This window comes from Monodelphis domestica, chromosome 4, assembly GCF_027887165.1.
Source record: "Monodelphis domestica isolate mMonDom1 chromosome 4, mMonDom1.pri, whole genome shotgun sequence".
Taxonomy (NCBI): domain Eukaryota; kingdom Metazoa; phylum Chordata; class Mammalia; order Didelphimorphia; family Didelphidae; genus Monodelphis; species Monodelphis domestica.
This window is the reverse complement of record NC_077230.1, coordinates 325,310,391-325,323,869: the sequence shown is the minus strand read 5'-3', so window position 1 is coordinate 325,323,869 and position 13,479 is coordinate 325,310,391. Positions and strand designations below refer to the sequence as shown.

At 33.5% G+C, this 13,479-nt stretch overlaps 1 protein-coding gene across 6 annotated transcripts in view; it reads right to left on the bottom strand.

Annotated features, from left to right (window-relative positions):
* GRM5 (glutamate metabotropic receptor 5) overlaps window positions 1–13,479 on the bottom strand; it is a 705,122-nt gene that overhangs the window by 433,973 nt on the left and 257,670 nt on the right. The gene's annotated exons all lie outside the window — the stretch shown is intronic.

Below are 13,479 nucleotides of genomic sequence, written 5' to 3'. Positions count from 1 at the left end.
AAAGAAAGTAAGTGTACCTCTATTTTTAATGTCTCCTCCTGTAGCCAATATTCTACTATATTTTTTATTTACTGTGTGACCTTGGATAAATCACTTCCTATGTAAAATTACATTTTGGCACATATTTTGTATTCATTTATCTGTATATATATATATATGTGTGTATGTGTGTGTGTGTGTGTGCATTTTTAGTAAAACACAAGTTTCTTGAAGATAGGATTTATATTATTGCCATTATATTTTATTGCCATTATATTCCTAAGTATCTAGCACTTATATTTCTTTTTGAATGATTGCAACTTTAAATTTTACAGATAATCAAATCTAGCCATTGCTACTCCTGGAGAAATTGAATGAAAAGTTCAAGCCTTATTAATCATATACCAACAATATTCCTTCACTGTTGCTTAAAAAAATAAAAATCTTCTAGTGGCCTCTCAACAAACATTAGTTACATATTGTAAAATGTTAATTAGGTGGAAAACCGCTATAAAATCTGTTATGAACAACATTCTTTTGTCTGCTTGGAGGACAACCATAAGTAGTCTTACAAACAAAAACTTCATATAAGTGTGTCCTCAGAATACTGACCAATGTTTGACATTATGTTCTTAATGCAATTTGCCTATGATGATCCATCAGACCTTGACTTTGAACTTCTTTTCATAGAAAACAACATTTTGCCTAATCAATTTCAGAGAATAACAACAAAAAGCCTAAAATAGGCCATTCAATTATCTTCCTCTTTGTTTACTGGAAACATACTTACCAGACTATTTGAAATACTCATGGCTTAATATAACTTGGTGTGGAGAACAGGGTATCCTCCGTGAATAACCATTAGCACTTAATGCCTCTATTAGAAACAAAACAACGACAAACAACTTGGACCTCTGAGAATATGGGAAAAAATATCAATTGTTTTGGGCTAATGGTGAGCCACTCTTCCTCCAAAATTAAGCATTGTCAAGTTTCCAAAAGAGTTTGATGATATCTGAAATGTGTTCTAGAGCCCTCAGCAATGCCAAAACTGAAGCTGAAGCTGAAGCCAGAAGGGCACTGGCTAGATGTCAGACCATCAGATGCCTTATCTATAGTGAAATGAGCATCATCTTAAATCAAAATATTGGCCAAATTCCAGTTATCACCCCAAGTGCTGCTCATTGATAGCATTTCAATGTCAACAAAGTCATCCTCCTTTATTCCAATTGCCAAGTATATCTATATATAGCTTTCAAATGATGACTTCAATGCCATTAGCATTGTCTTCCTCCTTAATTAGAGTACACACTCCAACCTTGCATATAAATCACAAATTCACAGCCAGATCTCAGTTCATTGTGTCCTGCCCAGATCTCTAAGAGTTCTGCGCAAAGTAGTTCATGCCACAAAAGGGCCTTGGAAAGGGGAGAAGTCATTGATCTAGTGCCAGTCACCTAGAACCATTCATCAAAAATAATTTATTTCTCAAATAGACAAAGTTAAGCTAGGAATATTTACAGTGGGCCCTGTTTATCATTATACCAAATATTGAAGGAGAGAGTAAGAAGGGACATTAATGATAATCAGCTATAATTACAGTAATTATCTGTAATTTCTGGATTGCTTAGAATTTTGAAAAATGAAATGCTACCAATGACAATGCAATATACATTCATTATTCCCCAAATCATCCTAAGCATCATTGAAATGAACTCTTTCATGAAATTAATAATATTAACGTATTTTATAGTATTTTAGCTTCACCAAGTAATCTTATCCAATCACCAAATGAAAGAGGTAGTATTAATAATTCTTAGCCCATTTTACAAATGAGGAAACTGCAAAAACAAATGAGGATATGTGACAGCTTAAGCAATCTGCCCAGTGTCAGATTATTAGCAATTGTCAGACACTGGATTCAAAAGAAAGATCTACTTTGAATTAAGTGTTCTTCTGCTTGGCCAAATAATATTTTAGAGTGTCCATCCAATTATCTTCTTTGAGGTAGACAGGTGACACAGTGGAAATGGATCTGTGCCTGGAGTCAGGAAGGCCTTAAATAAAATCGAGCTTCAAATTCCATGTGAACTGGAATGACCTCCAGGAATTGATGCAGAGTGAAATGAGCAGAACCAGGAGAATATTAAACACAGAGATGGATACACTGTGGCACAATTGAATGTAATGGACTTCTCTACTAGCAGCAATGCAATGACCCAGGACAATTCGGAGGAACTTATGAGAAAGAACACTATTTACATCCAGAGGAAGAACTGTAGGACTAGAAACACAGAAGAAAAACAACTGCTTTATCACATGGGTCAAGGGGATATAATTGGGGATGTAGACTCTAAAGGATCACCCCAGTACAAATACTAATAATATGGAAATAGCTCTTGATCAATGACACATGTAAAACCCTGTGGAAATGCTTGTTGACTATGGGAGGGGTGTGGGAGGAGGAATGGGAAAGAACATGAAACATGTAACCATGAAAAAATATTCTAAATCAATTAAGGAAAAATTTCAAATAAAAAATGACAAAAAATTCAACTTCAGATACTTTATGAGTGTATGACCCTAGATAAGTCATTTACCTCCTGCTTTTCTTCCTTTCTTCAGCTATAAAATTGTCATAAATCATAATAATAATAATCTCAGGGCTGTTGAATGGGTCAAATGAGAAGACATTTTAAATTACTCAGCACAATGTCTGACACATAGTAAGTGCTTAGTAAGTATTTGTTCTCTTCTTCCCATTATCTTCTTTGTTTATTGTAAATAGAATTATATGTTATATTTGCATCACTTCAGACTTAATATTACCTGGAATAGGGAACAGGTCTCTTTGGTGCCTGGCACTCTCCTAAATACAAAGGTTATATAGCATATAGGTTGAAAATGCACCCTCGTAATTCAATAAATTATTATCCTCCAATATGCTGAGTATTTTCTTATGGAATACAAAAAAAGCTTCAATTTAGCAGGGTTATTGCCTTCTGCATTTATATTCTAATGATTCATAGATTAGAAAATATATAAAATAGATGATATTCCTAATCAATAGAAATATTTGTTCCATTCAAGCTATGAAAAATATTAATTATGAACTTCAGGATAAAAGAACCCATTTATAGAAGAAACTTGTTTGACAAAATTTCTGTTTTTAATCAAAGATGCTATGTAGCATTAGTAATTCTATATAAGGACTTAGGAGACGTGGGGGCTCAAACATGGATACTGTTACTATATTAAATCAATATAATTCAGAAAATTATTTCACTCACTAGTAATGTTGGCAGAATATATCTCCAAAGGTTATTAAGAAAGTATTTTGTAAACCTTCAAGTATTATCTAAGCATAAAGCATAATTAAAACATTGATATCAACTATATTTTAGTGGTATTATTTTTAAAAACAGTAAAAGCTATCATATCTAACATATGACTAATAGACTTTTTTAAAAATCCACTTAATTGCACAATGATAGAAGCAATGTAGAATAATGGAAGGAATTTAGAATTCAAGTAAGGAATGCCCAAGTTCAAGTTGTGCCTATGGCACATTTTCATTGTGTATAGACAAGTCACTTCAAATGTCAAATCCAAGACAACATTCCAAGTGCATAAATTACAAGATTTTTTGATCTGAACTGGTTGATAGAGTTTTGTCTCTTGGGAGATTGCCCCAATTAACTCTGAATTAATCTTATTTGGGCCTAGTTGTTTGGAAGTTGTTTTCCCCATGTTGAATATGTGCTCACTGAGGGCAGGGGCTATTTTTGCCCCTTTTGTATCCCCAGCATTGACAGTCCTTGGCACATGATAAGCTAATTGCTTATAAATGCTTCTTGACTAGTCTTCAGTGTCAGGGCAATCCATTAAAATATATGAATGGTATTTTTATTGACACTGAGGAAAATGCAAAGATAAAATATGGCAAAGTTATCACCCTCATAGACTTTAACATCACAATTGTGGGAATGCTAAATGTATCAATATTCACAATACAAAACAGAAGGCATATGTTCATAAGAAAGATACAACATACATTTTGAGGAAAAGAAAAACAAGTTCATTTACAAGTAGGAGAACCAATGAAAATTTCAGGGAGTATTTGTGCTGAATCTTAAAGAATAAGTTGGATTTCAATAGATGGAAATGGGAATCTTAGAATTAGAAGGGAACTCAGAGAGTATCTAGGCCAACCCATATTTGAATAAGGATATTTTTACAAAATACTCATATCCATTAAGGGAGAATTCATTCTTCCCTGAGATAGCACATTTCACTTTGGGATAGCCCTAATTAATTGCCAAGAAATTTTTCCTTACTTCCAATCTAAGTCTGCCTTTTTGCAGCTGTCACTGAATGAACATCTTTGTTCTGTCTTCAATTGTAAAAAACAAAAAACAAAAAACAAATTCAATCCCTAATAATTTGATTCTTTTTCCACAATGCAACCTTTCACATACTTATATGCACATTGCTCCTAAGTCTACTCTTCTCTAGGTTAAAAAACCCCCACTAGTTTCTTCAACCATCTTAACATGGCTTAGTCTTGAAGTCTTTCTATACCCTGACCCCATTCCTCTCCACTCTTTCCAAGTTAGGCATGTAATTACTAAAATTTGGCACAATGAATTTAACACAGCAGTTCAGATGTAATCTGACCTAGGCACAGCATAACACAACTGACATTTGCTTTATCCTGGACATCATACTAAGCTTTGCTTTAACTTTTTGTCTACTAAATGAAAATGTTCTTTCATTTAAATTGGTTTTCTCTGTATGGTAAAGTTCACCTGTATTTGATTTACCCTACTTGCCTGGTGAAAGACAAAATAGTTATTTGAAATGTACTTCCATCATAAATAGCCTTAATGAAGCTCATGTGAAAGACACTCCAATAAGTAAGAGAATAGCTACTAATAAACATACAGATTTGTCCTGTTAATTGTTGTTGTTCAGTCTTTTCCTGCATATCTGACTCTTCATGACCCCACTTGGGGCTTTCTTAGCAAAAACAATGTATTGGCTAGCCATTACCTTCTCCAGCTCATTTTACAGATGAACAAACTGAAGCACACAAGAATTAAGTGATTTGCTCATGGTCATATATCTAATAAATGTCTGACGATAGATTTGAATTCTGGTCTTCCTTTTTCCAAGATTGGTGCTTTATCTACTATGCTACCCCACTGTCCTAATATTTGTTATTCTCCTGGAAATATCTATCCTAGAACAGGCCCTTATGGCCACATACTTGTATTATTTCTTCTTAATTTCTAATAAGTAATCCTCTAATGTCTTACCACCTCTTCTCTTTCCCTCTCATTCATTTTCATCCCATTGCTCAATTAGTCTTCAAGTATACATTTACCTATGTCATTCTTTTGTTAAAAAATCTTCAGTGGCTCCTTATTTGTTGCTAATGAAATAAAATTTAAGCTCATTTCTCTAGAATCTAAAATCTTCTAGCAACTTGTTTTGCTATACTTTGTCCTTTTCTCATATTATTCCTATATTTTACACTCTAGCCAAAATGAACCACTTACTTTCCCTTAAAATACATATTTCATGCTTCCTCTTTTCCATGCCGTTTATCCTAATGCCCATATTTAAATACCACCCCTTATATCCACAGACTGCTTAGCCATCATTTTTCCCTTTTTTATTTAGAATACTTTTCCATGGTTACATGATTCACATTTTACGCCCCAACTCTTTCCTCCCCCCTCCTAAATCCGACAAGCAGTTCCTCTGGGGTTACATGTATCATTGTTTAAAACCTATTTCTGTGTTATTTGTATCTTCAGTAGAGCAATTTTTTAACATTAAAACCCCAATCATATCCCTATCACACTACTTAATTGATCACATATTTTTCTTATGCATTTCTGTTTCCACAGTTCTCTGGATGTGGATAGTATTCTTTCTCTTAAGTTCCTCTGGATTGTTCTGGATCACTGCATTGCTGCTATTAAAAACATCTTTTGCAGTCAATTATGCCATAATGTATCAGTCTTTGTATACAATGTTCTCATGGTTCTACGACTTTTGCTCTGCATCAATTCCTGGAGGTCTTTCTAGTTCACATGGAATTCCTCCAATTCTTTATTCTTTTCAGTACAATAATATTCCCTCACCAACATATACCACAATTTATTGAGCCATTCCACAATTGATAGACACCCCCTTATTTTTCAATTTTTTGTTACCACAAATAGCACAGCCATAAATATTTTGAACAAGACTTTTTCCTTATTATCTCTTGGTTACCCATCATTTAAATCTCCAGTATAATGTTTAATATTTATAGAAATAATATTATTTTTCTCTTTGCTCCTCATGAAGACTTCCCAACACATTATCTCATATTATACTTATTTCCCAATTATGTAATATATTCCATGAGAGTACAGAGCATATTATTTTCTAAGCTTAAGCTTCCCTAGAGAAGTCCTCTACATAGTATTTAACAAGTATTTGCTAACTGACTGATTGCATGAATGGTAAGGTGTTGTCCCGCTTAGATTTGGACAATTTTTTTTTATGAAAAGGAACAAAAACACAGGCAATTCAAGTAACATTCCTGGAAAGCAATTGCTTAGAGGAAAGTAAAGGAGGGGAAACACTGACAGTTATTCGAAGATCTAAGAAAAAGCAGCCTTCAGAAGAAAGAAAAGTAATTATTAAGTATCTTCTTATTTCTCCAGTGGCTAATTTTCATAGGAATGTAAGGAGGACATTGGTGTTGCTAGCAAGGAAACCCTTACAAATAGATCTTTTCATAGCACATGAGGCAATTGTTTATCTTTTTTTTTATTTGTGTCATATCTGTCACGAAGGTGAATTTTGGTTTTTCACCACCATAGGGTAGGTAGAGTTAAAGAGATACTACTTTGAGATAGCAGTCAGTCAGTGACTGAAGGAATAAGCAGAGTTATAATAAAATCAAGAGAAATGGCTAAAAAGTCTGAATAGAAAATTCTCACCGCTACCTGAAAGGTACTAAATTCAGCTAAGTTCAGCCAGGAAGTTGACTCATAGATAATCAACCAAGATGTGGTATGACAAAAGAGATCAGAGCCTGAATTCTACCCCATACCAACATTGCTGAAATTGTTGAAAGAACACAGGCTTTGCATCTACAACTAGGAGCCAAGTTGATTGGAGGGAATTATTTGCTTCTGGGAGCTAATTTGAGGAAAAACACTGCTAACAGAAGCTGATCAGTGGAAGAAGGATCCTCTGTTGCTTAACTGACTTTGTTGAAGATAATAGAGACTTGTCTGCTTTGTCCTTTACTGTCATCTTTGGGAGAAAAGGTTCTCATTCATTGCAGTAGACATGAATAGCATCATAGAACCCAAACACAGGAAAATACTTTTTAAAAAGAGTGTAATATTCCATCAGAGTACAGCCAAGGTATAGTTCAAGTCAACAATTCAACCCAAAGAGGTCCTTTCTAGCATATGAGTCTGCTGTAGATTATTTCCAAAAGAGACTAAGGACACCAAGTCTTGCAGACCAGAGTTTTAGTTGCCTAGCACACGTTTTTCCTTTCTCAGGAGTATCACTGCTAATTTTCCAAAATTCTGTGCTCACTTTTCCCTACATACATTGTATGAATTAATAGTAGAGTGGGATCTGGATTTATGGGTGAACTATTTGTTATATTTACTCTTGTAGTGAATTCTGTTTAGTAAATGGTTCATGATTAAAATTCAATGGTGTCACACCACCCCTTTGATGAAGTTGAAGATTTATAGCTGAAGTACATAGCATATATTTGTAGGCTTTGTATGATTTTCTTTGGTGTATTCTCTGTCCTTTTTTCTTTGAAAATATTATATGAAATGGCTCTGTGAGAAGGAATAATAGAGGGAAACTAGGAGAACTTCTGGTATTTAATAAACAAATAAAAGCATCAATCAAATTTATTTTAAAAAGAATTAATGGCATCTTCTTGGTTAAATTTTTAAAATATAAATCACACTGTCAGGAGTTCATGTTCCACTTGAATAGTAAACATATGTCTTTCTCACAAAAGGATAATCCTTAGAATCCTGAATTAGTTTTAGAAGAATTGATTGCATCTATCTAGGAAAATCTCTGAAAACAAACATTTTGAAGTAAGCAAGCTAACCAACAGAGAAAAGAAAATTGGCATCATTTTCCATGACCCAGATGTCATTCCCATGCCATTTCTTCTATAAGCTACAAATGAATGAGTCAATTGATTAAAAAAAAAACTTATGTCCTTTCTTTTTAAGGAATTCAATTTTACAGAAAATACCTAGGTTAAAGTGATTACCTGCTGGGAAATTTGACATTTTTCAGATGGACTTTTTCATTGAACCACGTTATATTATAATGAAAGGTAATGCCACTAATAATGGATTAAACTAGTAGTTTAAACAAATACACAATTATATTTGAAAATAGAAGTATAAATATGATTTTAATGAATTCACTAAAGTGTTTTCCTTATGTATATTACCAAGTTTATTTATAAATATGCATTTAGCTGCCTCTAAATGAGACATTTTTAGGAAGAGAAATTCTACTTTGGAATGAAGAGAGAAAGAATGATTAATCTGCTAGATACATTCATGCTTTCCCCTAAAATCCATTGCAAGATATAGTATATTAAATTCAGAAAGCACTTATTAGATACCTACCATATGTAAAAGTACTGAGCTTGGCACGATAAATATGAAAACAAAAGTTCCCAATATCAAGAAGATTACATTCTAGTGCATGCATGTACAGTACACTGGCAAGAGAAATAAATTCTTGTTATGCCACTTACTGCCAGTGTGACCTTGGGCACCTTATTTAACTTTTCTTGAATAATTTTTCATTTGTAAATTAGAAGATTGAATTAGTTGACTTCTATGGTCCCTTTAAGTTCCACATCTACATTGATCTTATGAATACAAAGATGGAAAAAATCCTTGTGGCAAAGAATACAAGGACCTTGGATGCTAGCTACTCAAATAGGGTAAATGCTTAATAAATGTTTGTTAATGAAGTGACTGACCTCCTTGAGAGTCAGTTTTCTTTTCTGCACTCTTGACAAAGGAATTTCCTGGTTCTATGGTTTTATGTAAACTTGTAACTATTAGCATTCCCATATTAGCAAAATATATCAGGCTGAAAAGTGAGTGCTGCTTATCTAGGCTGATTAGAGAATGTAGTGGATTGTAATCTTTTTTGTCCTAAATATGCAAAGGGGAATTCTGTGTAGAAAATGGCCTCTGATCCTCTTAAGTCTATCCTTTATACTCCTGTGTCAACACCTACCTCTGTGCAAAGGCAAAGTTGTCAACAGCTCTCTTGTGGATAGCACACACACACACACACACACACACACACACACACACACACACAAAAATCTTACTTACAATTGGCAAGCATTGTCCTGAACAACAACAAAATGGTGATTTTGGAAAAAATCTGTAGAATAGTGAAAGAGGGAATCTGATTTAGCTTCATTATTTTGAAAAGCATTCTGGTGAATGCAAAGACTGATTGTTTCTTTTTGCTAAGAGAACAGTTACACTCATAAAGTAGTAATAGGAAAGTAGAGTCAAGCAAGAGAGAAAACTAGTCTCAGAAGGCATTTATGCATTTGTCAGACTAGTGAATGTTTTTAAGAGCTATCAAAATTTAGTGAGGACTAGATTTATTAGGAATTCCAACATGTTATCTTAGAGGGAGAGGGAGGGAGGGAGAGAGAGAAAGAGAAAGAGAAAAAGAGAGAGAGAGAGAGACAGAGACAGAGACAGAGAGAGACAGAGACAGAGACAGAGAGAGACAGAGACAGAGAAGGGGGAGAGGAGAGAAGGAGAAGGGGAGGGGAAAGGTAAAAAAGAGAAAGAGAGAAGGAGGGAGAGGGAAAAAACAGAAAGAGAAAGAGGTAGACATAGAAAGAAGGATAGACAGACATATAGATATAGACAGCCAGAGAGAGACAGAAAGTTTGAAAACTCCCAATTGCTCTTTAAATTGAATATTCTATCAAGCAGCAGAATTCCTTGATAAATGTGAGATCTAAAGGACAGTGAAATACCATTTAGTAGTTAAAAAATGAAACTGTAGTGCTCTCACAGATTCATACATTTTCAGAGATTTTACTTAGTACATAATAGACTCTTGACATCCTCTCTTTCAATAAATGAGGAAGCTGAAACCTAAGTCATCCTTATTAGTCGAAGCATATACAAATACCACCACAAATCATTTATTGGACATGAATAAGTATTCCAAATAAAGGAATTTTCCAAATAACTGAAGGTTATCCACTTTTAAACACTAACATACCACCAAACATCTCCTTCTTTGAAATATTTGGAATAAAAAAGGGGTAAATTGTGGTAGCCTGGGCTCTTGAAAAAGCTTAGATTAACATTATTTATCCTTTCTTTTAAAGACTCCAAGAGTGTGTAGTACAATAAAAGGGCATTGGAAAAAAAGCACAGAGTTCCAGGTTTTAGCTTCAAATCTTTCATTAGCTACCTTAGTGGAATGGGCAATGCAATTAATACCCTTGTGTTTTCTCATCTATTACAATGGACTTGGTATGAAATACTTCTTCAAAGCCAAATGTTATATGATTCTCTAAGATTATCAAGAAAATTAATGTTTTAAATATGGATCCTATTTGATATATAATAATAAAATGGTGGTTGAAGTTAGCTAAGTATATGAAGGTCTTTGATTCTATAGAAAATGCCCTTCAATTGTTATGCTTTCATATTTTTTCTGCTCTGTTTAGTTTTGCTATCCTAGATATTAGTAGGAACTTACTAATACTGCTGTTAGCACATTCTCACTTTTTCTCATTTGACTATAATTATGGGTAAGTAGGTAGGGTTCAGAGTGGTATCATTCTTTTTTTGTAGAAATAACTACCACCATCTTTACTTCTAGTCACATGACTACAGTGCTTCAAGATTTGTAAAGGGCTTCACAAAAATTATTTCATTTGGCCTTCACAACAACTGGGTGAAGGAGATACTATTATTGTCCTCATTTTATAGATAAGAAATGATGTTTGAGTTTACCATAACCTTGACTTCAGGATGAAGTGAGTATTGTTATACAAAGAGTATTGTTTATCTTAATCTTTAAGTTACCTCAAAACATACATATCACAAAAAAAAAAATACAGGAGGCACTTTTCATCAACTGCTACAATCTGAGTTTTTTTGTACTATAAATAAACCATAGCTACATACATACAAGAGATCCTACATTTAGTGCCCAGTGAATCCTAAACCATTTATATTTTAGGTCTATATTAGGAATTGCATAGGAAATATTAAATAAACATCATGACCATAACTTGTAACCAGGTACAGACATACTTCACTTTATTAAGTGGCAAAATTTCTGAACCATTAACTAGAAAGTCAATTTGTGTAAATCAAATATTTTCTTTTGCTTTCCATGATAGCAACTGAATCATGTCCTTCTGAGAAAACAGTCTAGCCTAATGATATGAAATGAATGAGAAATCAAACAAATTATTTTAAAATCATAGCTCTGAATAAAAATATAACTATTTTATGCAGAAAAACATGAGTGACAATCATGAAAATGAGGCACAAATTATTATTGGCATATTAGCAAAGTTTTTTTTTTTTCCTAGGAGACTATCTAAAAGACAATAGATAACTCAAAAAACCTACATATATGTATATTATATATGTTTCTGTCCATTCAAAAGGTACCAATACCCCTTCTCCATAAAGCACTATCTATAAAAGATAAATATGAAAAAAAATTATTATTTTAAGAAATTATCCAAACATAGCATTTCAGATTGTTGGATATAGTAAAAAAATGGCCCAGTTCCCACATTTTAGTGATCAAGAAATTGAATCTTAAGGAAGGAAAATGCCTCAACTGAGGACATGTGTTTGTTACATATTAGATCTAAGAAACAAATACAAGGATGCTGACTCCAAATCTATTATTGTCTTCACTACTCTACAATTCTGTTCAAATGTTTATTGTCCCTTGAAGTAGTCCATATGGGAATTGTACAATTTTTCCAGCAATGCTACCAATATTTAGATCATAGTTTAGACTCCTCTTAAGGAATCACTTTCAAGATCCCTGACAAATTCTTCTGAATATGATTAATCATGCTCAGTCATCCTTCTCAGAGATGAACTTGATCTTTGGAAACAGATTCAAGTAATTAAATATCCACTGAATATGGTAGACCATATGGTTTTAGGAACATAGATTTAGAACTTAAAAGGCACATATAGATCATTTAGCCCCACCTATTATTTTACAGATAAGGAAAGTAAGTCTAGAAAAGCTAAACAATTTGGCCCATGGCCATAGATAGATAGATAGATAGATAGATAGATAGATAGATAGATAGATAGATAGATGTAGTAAGTGGCGGAGGCAGAAAAAATTACACTGAAAAGAATGGAGTCAGGAAGACTCCACTTCCTTTAATTCAAATCTGGTTTCAGACACTAACTAGTTCTATGACCCTGCCCAAATCACTTAATCCCACTTGCCTGAGTTTCTTCATCTGTAAAATGAACTGTAAAATGGAATGGCATGGCAAAGCACTCTTGTATCTTTGTCAAGAAAACCCCCAAGGAGTCACAAAGAATTTGATATGGCTGAAAAAATTACTAAACAATCATTATGAATCCTGAGCTCTTTATATTGGGACTCAAAACAAAGGTATGACCATACAATGGAGTTTCCTGAGATAAATGAGGAAAAAGTGTTTGGTGTATAATGAAAATTTAACTTCGATTCTCATCTTTGTCATTAACCACCTATATGAATATAGATAAAGTCTTGCCTCTTTGATTGACCTTTTATTGAAATTGTAAAATAATTTGTTCCCTGACTCACAAAATTGTTATTGATGTGAAATGAGCCAACATGTGTGAAACACATTATAAACCTTAAAGAACTATAGAGATAAAACCATAGTGTCAGAGTAGGAAGTGCTGTTACATGTCATCTAGTCTACAGCTTTTATGCTACAAATGTTGAAATCAAAGCCTCCAAATGCATCATTACTTATTAAATGGATAATATGTAGTAGAACTGATATTTGATTTTTATTCCTTTTCTGCTTTCTTACTTTGGTCCCAAAGATTCCAGAAAATGAGTCTTTGAACAATGGTAGCCTCCTTAAAGGAAACTTTCCCCTCCAAAATAACTACTTTGGAACTTATGAAAAAGAGCACTACCCACATCCAAAGAAAGAACTGTGGGAGTAGAAACACAGAAGAAAAACAACTGCTTGATACCATGGTTTGATGGGAATATGATTGGGGATATAGATCCTAAATGGTCACTCTAATGCAAATATTAATAATATAGAAATAGGTTTTGACAAATGATACATGTAAAACTCAGTTATTTGCTTGTTGGTTACTGGAGGGGGGAGGGAGGAGAGGACGGAAAGAACATAAATCATGTAACTATGGAAAAATATTC